Raw genomic sequence first — 9,616 nt, forward strand, 5'->3', positions numbered from 1 at the left:
CTTTGTATGTTTGGAGCGAGAGAGCAACCTTCCCATCCAGACACAAGCCAAAGATATGGGTGTATGTTGAAGACACGAAAATAATCAAAGCACATGTCCCTCCAGACACGTGGTTGCTTGTCGTCCAAGTAAGGGAAGTATATGACATCACCATTCAAGTTGTGTCATTCTGCTCCATTTTACCTCTGCCACACGATGCACCCCACCTCCATCACATAGAGACAATACATCACTGCCAAAACCCTCATCCAGACCCTACACGGTTGGTTAGGCCCATGGTGTGTTGCGATGCTAGTTGGGCACCTCATGCAAATCCTGCAGCCCCTTCCCCATCATAGGGAGAATGTTAGGATCAAGATAATTAATCCTTCATGTTGGATCACTCCAGCCACATATTCATAAGCTCGGCCACTACACCGCCAAGTCATGGAAGTGGTGTGCAACCGCATCATGGAATAGCTTCTCTGGATGACACGTGCGATGAGAGCTAAGTTGTTTCTGTGCGGTGTTGGTGTTGTCTACCTACGACTACAAGTGCTCGAAGCCATCTAAGAATTGCAACATTTTCTATTTGGTAAGTGTTGTTGCCTCACTCACCTTCAACATGAATTGGGTCTACAGTGATGGTTTGGGGGGCACCATGCAAACAAACGTACAACTGAGCTTCTCAGGTGTGATTGTATGGTCCACATGCTAATGCATGAAAGGTTATATCCGAATAATATAACATATCACATATCATCACCATTTAGCTTCATAATCTCTACTACTTCAAAAATAAGTAGTGTTTCTTTTCCTGCCAGGCAGAATTCATTGGCAACCAGTTCTCCCCTCGCACCATGTCCCTCTATCGATTTTTTTTCATCCAGTCAATTTTTTCCACCACAACATATTTGATCGCACCTTCCCAGTACGCCGCTCAACCACATTAACTTATTACCTTTTGCCGCATTACATCAACTTCACCTTAATTAACTTACCTTTTGCAATGACGTGGAATTAATGCACTCAATTCCACGCCATTTTCAACCGCATCTTCCCGTACGTCCCTCAATCAAATTAATTTATTACCATGCATGACCCAGTCACCCAGACTACCAAATTATAATGACGTCCAAAATCAAAATACTAATCCCAGTCTTTATATATTAAAAAAATTCACCCCCTGTGACAACGTAAAGGCACATACCTAGTAACACCAAAAGAAAATGGGTAAGGAAAACAAAACAAAAAGGGGACTTCAGTCCTTTCATCACCAGAAACAACAACAATAAATAAACTCAATGCGGCCCAGACGAAGGTTAAAACGCTTGATCAACATACACAATCAACAACCTCTTTGTTGGCTGCTTATCAATGAGAAATTGGAAGACGAAGAAGACCAACTATGTATGGAAGCTTGCAGGGGCATCACGGTTGAGCGATATTCATCGGCAGTGTTTAAGGGCATTGTCTGGGGTGCTCTATGGATAGCTCATTAGCCCGGTCCCTGAAGATCGTCGATATCGTCGCTCACTCCACCACAACGCTTGTAAAGCGAAAGGTTGTCTGTTTTCGCTTCATAATTTGCAACTTTGAAAAAAAAACGACTACTCAGACATCATCAGAGATCAAAGGAGCCATCAAGATTCAAGGCCTCACGTGTCCTCAATTCATCAGCATCCATAGATCGACATCGACCAGAGAGGTACACAACCACGTCAAACAACACTGATCTAGACCAATTGCCTCCGTCTCCAGAGGTTTTGTTTCCAGCTGCGTAGTGGTGATGGCTGATGAGCTTCAGAAGACACAGAAGGAAGTAGTGTCGCGGATGGATGATCAGGTACGGCTTTTCGCTGTGCTCAAGTGGAGTTGACTTCAGAATTATCACGAGATGATGCACTGGAACTAAAGGGAAAATAGAAGGACTCAATATAATAATAAATTAATAATGCCAAGAAACACAAAGTATACAACATTTTCAGGTCCCTGTCAGTTTAACATACGAGTCAGACCTTAACCTATCCGTAGTTCTGGACCACTCCAGAGTCATGCATATCTCAAACTTCTGCAACAGTTCAGCATATCTGGACCATAAACAAAAGCTAAAACCCAAACTTCAGCCCGTTTTGTCACGAGGGACAAAAGGAAATCCAACTAAAACTTAAATTCAACTCCTAAACACACAAACATTCTAGCATAGCACTTGTTTTCAACTGATCACGACGGTTGACTTAGGCCGTTGTTGGATAAAAACACACCTCCACATCAAATTGGCCGTACTTCAACATAGAGTCATCAGGGGAGCTAAGAACTCTGTCATTTCCACCCTGAAAAGTCCACTGGAAAACTGATTCCTCAACCTCTAACTGAACCTTCAATTCTCTCTCTGTCTTCGCAGCAACAACATGCTGGAAAACCTTCTTCCCGGTGAGTTTTCCGTCTTAGAGAACAATCTCATTGTCATAGCCACTGCTGAAAGCGACGAATCTCACATGGCAAGGACGGGTAACCTCTGCAGAGACATCGATCACTGCCTCAACACTCAGCGCAAGGCAGGCACAGTCTATTTCCAAGCTGACATTGTCCCCAGGGATAAAACCATATATGAACCCATCCTGTTCTGTGAGGACATCCAGCTCAAGGTATGCGGAAAGTAATTTTTGGTCGGCTGACCCATCCCCTTCCTTTTTTTATCCAAATATCAACTTCTAGCAATACTAGTTCATATGGTATGTACATTCCTCGACAAGGGCTACAGAGTGGCAAGGTAAACGGATCCTACAATTTAACAACTTGTTTAGAACTCAACAGGGCAAATCCACTTTCAAGTAAGTAAATTGGTATATGCACCAATGGAATAAACTCAACAAAACATGCATGCTCATGTTTACATATAAAAGAGTTATGTTTGAAATATATATTCCCATTTATTTCAAAAAGGTAAATTGGTATATGCACCAACGGCTTTGAAATATACTTGCGGGCAAAGATTCACACATATTTTTATTCTATTGCTTATGGTTTCCATTTGTGAGAATAGAAATCATAGGAGTTTTCCGATGGCCTATTTTGCATGCAATACCATTAGGAAAATTTCCATTGACCCTCATGAAAATTTATTGTGTTTTTCATGTGGCGCAGCCAAACAGCTTGTATTGCAGATTCTTTGCTTTTGATTCATGTATGATTCAACATGCCATGACATATATCAATCCTATATTTTTTTTCTATTCCTATGTTTTTAAAATCCTGCGAACCAAATAGCATTGTTTATAAAGCGTCCCGCTTCAGACGCTTAAGCGACAAGGCGCCCTAGCAGCACCTTAGAAACTTGCCCGCTTTAGGCGCTAGAGCGGGTGGTGCTCTCTTTAGATCGCTTTACCGCTCTATAAACCATGCCAAATAGGCTTTAAGACCCTTGAACATGATTGTTCCATTTTAAAAACAAACAAGCCTTGATTACCTGGTCAACCGTGACAGGGTCATCTCTGGAACGGTTGAAGACATGGTTTCGCAGTGGCTCCACTACATCCCGAACAGCGAATACTCCATATACACTGATGGGGCAGGAATAGGACACAGAGAAGCTTGATAAGCGCAGAAAGAATATCTGTAGCATCATTTCTGGTTCGGCATATCCAAGATCTGAATCAGCTACAGATGTTAAGAATAAGAGTAAGTTGGTAAGCAAAGTACGTGCATCAAGAGCAGATTAATACCACTACTAGCCTGGAATCAGCCTTACTGGTGGAAGTATCATGGGTCCTGTATTCAATGTGGTAGCAGCGACCCCTTTGGACGCATAAACCTGTTGCCTCAGGGAACACATCTAAAGGAACAGGAGGGAGATCAGAATCCTCGTCCTGGCGCAGAATCTCCTGGCACCGCGCGTCGTATTTGTCGTTCTGTTCCACCATACTCCTTATCCACGCGTTGTCGATTTTCTTTCCTAGCTGCAAGGGGATGTTTCTCCCTGAAGAATTTTGGAGCATCAATGGCGGTCAATTAACCGTACTATTACTGTTTCAATATAGGTACTAGTGGGAAGAGAAAGGATCACCTGGGCAATTTGTCTCCACGTCTGCAAGCTTAGCGCATTCTTCATCCTCCTGCACAACATAATCGTCGCTGTTCTCTGAGCGGATGTCATCCCAGAGAAGTGGATCGCCCGTGAGCGGCCGGGCACCAAAGATATCATATTCAGTTTCATAGTGGCAGCTGACGGCACAATGATCTGCGAACATGTCCTCTAGATAGACGTCGTCACGCCCAGTTCCACACGGTTGTGATTCTGCACAGTGAGTACTACTAATCGGTACGTGATCTTGACTAGTTGGCGCAAATCGATCAAGTAGCATATACCGTAGAACGAAAGATATGCTCACCGCCGTTTTGGCCACAGGACTCCGTCTTCTCCTCCTCCCGCAGATCATGGTCCATGTCTGACGGCAATCCCAAGTCGGACATGTCCGCGCAGACGCTGTCGAGGTAAGCCCCCGCCGGGATTGGCGAGGCGGAGCCCCTCGGTTTCCACCGATCCAAGCCGCAGGTCCTCCGATGAGGTATTCGCCACGCGAGGGTTCTGTTGGCGGCGGCGGCGGCGGCGGAGCGTGCGCGTGGGGAACGGGTTCGCAGGACGTGCTGATTCGGTTCGTCATGGGAGCGTCCGACCGTGAGACTCGTTTTTGCGAGAGGTCCTATACAGCGCCCTATGCGCCACCTGGCCAGCCGGCGCTCACCCGCCTCGTTGGGCTAGCCCGTCAAGCACGGGCGACTGCTCGATAGCTCAGCTCGCTCGATGGTGGTTGTTTCGCTCGGTCGCCCCTTTGGCTTTGACCACTGACTGTTGACTTCTCAAATATTGAATTTGAAGAAGTTCACGAGTTCAAAAAAAAAAACCGCACGTTAGAAAAAGTTCATGAATTTGCGAAAATGTTTGTTAATTTGAATAAGTTTATGAATTTAAAAAAAGCTCATCCGTTTGAAAAGATTCATGCATTAGTAAATGTCCATGAATTTGAAAATTTTAATGAATTTTTAAAAATTCACAGATTTGAAAATTTTCATGAAATTAAAAAAAATAAAGAATGGAAAAAGTTCACGAATTTGAAAAACGTTCACCGGGAACACAACAAGCGGTCATTATCTACATCAGCAAAACGAAAAACAATTGCATACATAAGTTCACCAAAACATCAACCAAATTACCAGCAAATGGCTTCAAGCAAAAACAAAAACATGATTATCTTTGAAGGCAATAACATGTTTGGTTGGAAACATAGAAGCAAAGGTATGTTTGGTGAAATACCATGGAGAATATGTGTATGTTTGGTGAAATACCATGGAGAATATGTGTATGGTCAAAGCAAAAAAAACTAGCATTTAGAAGAAATTATAAAGTAGTATGGAAGCATATAGAATTACATCAGAATGCGATGACTTGAAAAACCTGGACGGCTTAATTTTGTTAGGAAGCATCAGAGTATATAATGGAAACAACATGAAAATATAGAATGAAATCATGGAAGCATAAACTTATATACATGCATACAACCATGGAGAGAGTGTGAAGAGAGGATCTTCAACATAAAATAAATATGCAAGCACTTCGTATCGTGACATCAACACGGAATATATACATTACTATTAGAATTAATTACTCAACCACAACCTGAAAGGGCTATTGCCAAAAAGATATTCACACACGTCAGGACATGGATCCTTTGCAACATAAAATGAGAAATATAGGAAGCGGGCTAATTTAAATTTGAAAGGCTATCTATGCTCTCGAAACAATAATACTAAATCAAGAAGCACATTTATAGTGTCACGATGCATCGGTACATAAGAATTACACATATGAGACCTAGAAAGCATGGATGCCTTGAAGCAATTTTTTTGGTATAACAACATACATGATACTTATTGGAAGCACGTAAATTTGAAAATGCAAAATAGCATGCTTGCACCAAAGATCTGGGTGCAAAAATTTGTTACACAATATCCAATTTCATCAACCAAATTGGGACTTATGTGAACTTACATCAAACAAAATGTGCAAAGACATGAAATCAACATAGTTATCAATTTATATAACAATACACTGAAAACATGAGCGGATTTAAACTTCAATACTACAATATCAATTGCTATCCATCTGGATATGCACTCCAAAATTGCAAAAGAAACCTAAGCATAGAACAAGTTGAGGATACACCATGGCTTGGTAGAGTAATGCACGCGTACTACGTGTGAGGTGACAAGCGAGCCACTGGTGCGGGGATGGGATGCGAAAACGCATGATGCAATCTAATTTAAATTCAGATGGCTATCTATGCACATGAATTAATAATAGGAATAAATTGAGAAGCTATAGTGCCACAATATATTAGTACATAAGAAGCACATATATGTCACCTAGGAAAGCATGGATGTTCTGAAGCAAAATTTTGTCGGTATCAAAGTGGAAGCTTGGAACATTGAAAATGGAAACAAACTGATTTTGCAACCAACATGAGTATGCATGTTTAGTGTCACCTATGTACACAACTGACAATATTATTTCTTTTTTTCCAATGCAAGCAAACTTTCTACTCCACAGAAGCGTATATTACAATTAAGAAGCAACGTGAGCACAAAGCATGAAAATGGTTATGTGGAAACATAACTAGTGTCAGTTGAAAGCATGGGAATGCGAAAATGGGACAAAAAGTAGTATCGCCGCCAACATGGTGATGCATATTTGTGTGATGTACGCATGGAATTCCCATAAACAGATTGATAGTTTAGTGATCCAATAGGCAGTGCACAGTAAATATCAAACCCAACATACATATCAATCTAGGTATCAAGACAAGGTGATTCAAAACCTAGGTCCAATGAAGATGGTGAGGGAGGCTTCGTTTCCAAACCGGGACCCCGAAGAAGATGTGAAAATGATTGGAGAAAAATCCTGACCACCACTCATGCTATCGGCCGCCTAGTTGTCCTTCACGAAGCCAGGTGAGACAAGCATTGCCCTAGTGATGGCAGGCATAAGCGCGGCAGTTTAAACTCGAGTTGGAGCATCGGGGGGAGGGGGGACTAGAGGATGCATCGGATTGTGGTGCGGGGCAGGGGATCCAAACCTAGTAGCTTCGGCAGAGAGATCAGAGGGGGCGAGGAGGATTGCGAGCTCGACGGTATGGTGTGTCAGAAGCCGGCCACGAAGGGTGAGCTCAGCAGTGGCGGGGGTCGGACACTGGCGGAGGAGAACCAGCGCGGCTGCGGAGATGGGTCATCATTGATGGCGTTGACAAGAAAGAAGGAAGGGCGAGATTTGGGTATAGAGATGGAGGTTTTTTTTGTAGATGGTGGGAGACAACGTTAAGCAATTAGTCTGACATTTGCTTTCTATCAACCGTATGATAAACAGTGTTTCCCAATATAATAATGCCAAGCAACACAGGATATACAACATTTTCAGGCTCCTGGCAGTTTAACATACCAGTCAGACCTTAAATGTGACGCCCCTGATTCAATCGTACACTAATCATACGCGCAAACGTGTACGATCAAGATCAGGTACTCACGGGAAGATATCACAACACAACTCTAAAAATAAATAAGTCATACAAGCATCATAATACAAGCCAGGGGCCTCGAGGGCTCGAATACAAGTGCTCGATCATAGACGAGTCAGCGGAAGCAACAATATCTGAGTACAGACATAAGTTAAACAAGTTGCCATAAGATGGCTAGCACAAACTGGGATACAGATCGAAAGAGGCGCAGGCCTCCTGCCTGGGATCCTCCTAAACCACTACTGGTCGTCGTCAGCGGCCTGCACGTAGTTGTAAGCACCTCCGGTGTAGTAGGAGTCGTCGTCGACGGTGGCGTCTGGCTCCTGGGCTCCAGCATCTGGTTGCGACAACCAGGAAGAAAGGAAAAGGGGGAGCAAAGCAACCGTGAGTACTCATCCAAAGTACTCGTAAGCAAGGATCTACACTACATATGCATGGGTATATGTGTAAAGGGGCCATATCGGTGGACTGAACTGCAGAATGCCAGAATAAGAGGGGGATAGCTAGTCCTGTCGAAGACTACGCTTCTGGCAGCCTCCATCTTGCAGCATGTAGAAGAGAGTAGATGGTAAGTTCACCAAGTAGCATCGCATAGCATAATCCTACCCGACGATCCCCTCCTCGTAGCCCTATGAGAGAGTGATCATCGGGTTGTATCTGGCACTTGAAAGGGTGTGTTTTATTAAGTATCCGGTTCTAGTTGTCATAAGGTCAAGGTACAACTCCGGGTCATCCTTTTACCGAGGGACGCGGCTATTCAAATAGATAAACTTCCCTGCAGGGGTGCACCACATTACCCAACACGCTCGATCCCTTTTGGCCAGACACACTTTCCTAGGTCATGCCTGGCCTCGGAAGAACAACGCGTCGCAGCCCTACCTAGGCACAACAGAAAGGTCAGCACGCCGGTCTAAATCCTATGGCGTAGGGGTCTGGGCCCATCACCCATTGCACACCTGCACGTTGCGTGGGCGGCCGGAAGCAGACCTAGCCCCCTTAATACAAGAGCAGGCTTACGGTCCAATCCGGCGCGCGCCGCTCAGTCGCTGACGTCACGAAGGCTTCGGCTGATACCACGACGTCGAGTGCCCATAACTGTTCCCGCGTAGTTGGTTAGTGCGTATAGGCCAGTGGCCAGACTCAGATCAAATACCAAGATCTCGTTAAGCGTGTTAATTAAAGTATCCGCGAACGCTGACCAGGGCCAGGCCCACTTCTCTCCTAGGTGGTCTCAACCTGCCCTGTCGCTCTGCCACAAAGTAACAGTTGGGGGCCGTCGGGAACCCAGGCCCACCTCTACCGGGATGGAGCCACCTGCCCCTTCATCCCCCATCTCCGAATAGTATCATAAGTAATGTAACAGTACAAAGTATATAACATATGCCCGTGATCACCTCCCGAGTGATCACGGCCCAATAGTATAGCATGGCAGACGGACAAGAATGTAGGGCCACTGATGGAATACTAGCATCCGATACTAAGCATTTAGGATTGCTGTTAAGGGTAACAACTGTAGCAACAATGACAGGCTATGCAACATAATAGGATTAACCGAAAGCAGTAACATGCTACACTACTCTAATGCAAGCAGTAGAGAGAAGGAATAGGCGATATCTTGTGATCAAGGGGGGGCGGGCTTGCCTGGTTGCTCTGGCAAGAAGGAGGGGTCGTCAACACTGTAGTCGACCGGGGCAGCAGCGACGTCGGTCTCGTAGTCTACCGGAGAGAAGAGGGGGAAGAAACAATAAATATAATGCAAACATAAGCATGACGATGCATGACAAGACTACGAGCGGTGCTAGGTGTGCCCTAAAGCGATAGTAGGTGATATCGGCGAAGGGGGGAAACATCTGGGGAAGTATCCCCGGTGTTTAGTGTTTTCGGACAGATGAACCGGAGGAGGAAAGTTGCGTGTTTGCTATGTTGGGGATGTGTGGCGGGTGAACGGGTTGCATATCCGGAATCGTCTCGTCGTTCTGAGCAACTTTCATGTACAAAGTTTTCCATCCGAGCTACGGTTTATTTTATATTAATTTTAAAAGATTTAATCATTTTAGAATTTACTTAAT

At 44.3% G+C, this 9,616-nt stretch overlaps 1 pseudogene; it reads right to left on the reverse strand.

Moving 5' to 3' along the window:
* Positions 1 to 1,891: 1,891 nt before the first annotated feature.
* LOC109748207 (uncharacterized) lies at positions 1,892 to 4,665 on the reverse strand (annotated as a pseudogene).
* Positions 4,666 to 9,616: the final 4,951 nt, after the last annotated feature.

The sequence above is a fragment of the Aegilops tauschii genome, chromosome 1 (assembly GCF_002575655.3).
Source record: "Aegilops tauschii subsp. strangulata cultivar AL8/78 chromosome 1, Aet v6.0, whole genome shotgun sequence".
NCBI lineage: Eukaryota > Viridiplantae > Streptophyta > Magnoliopsida > Poales > Poaceae > Aegilops > Aegilops tauschii.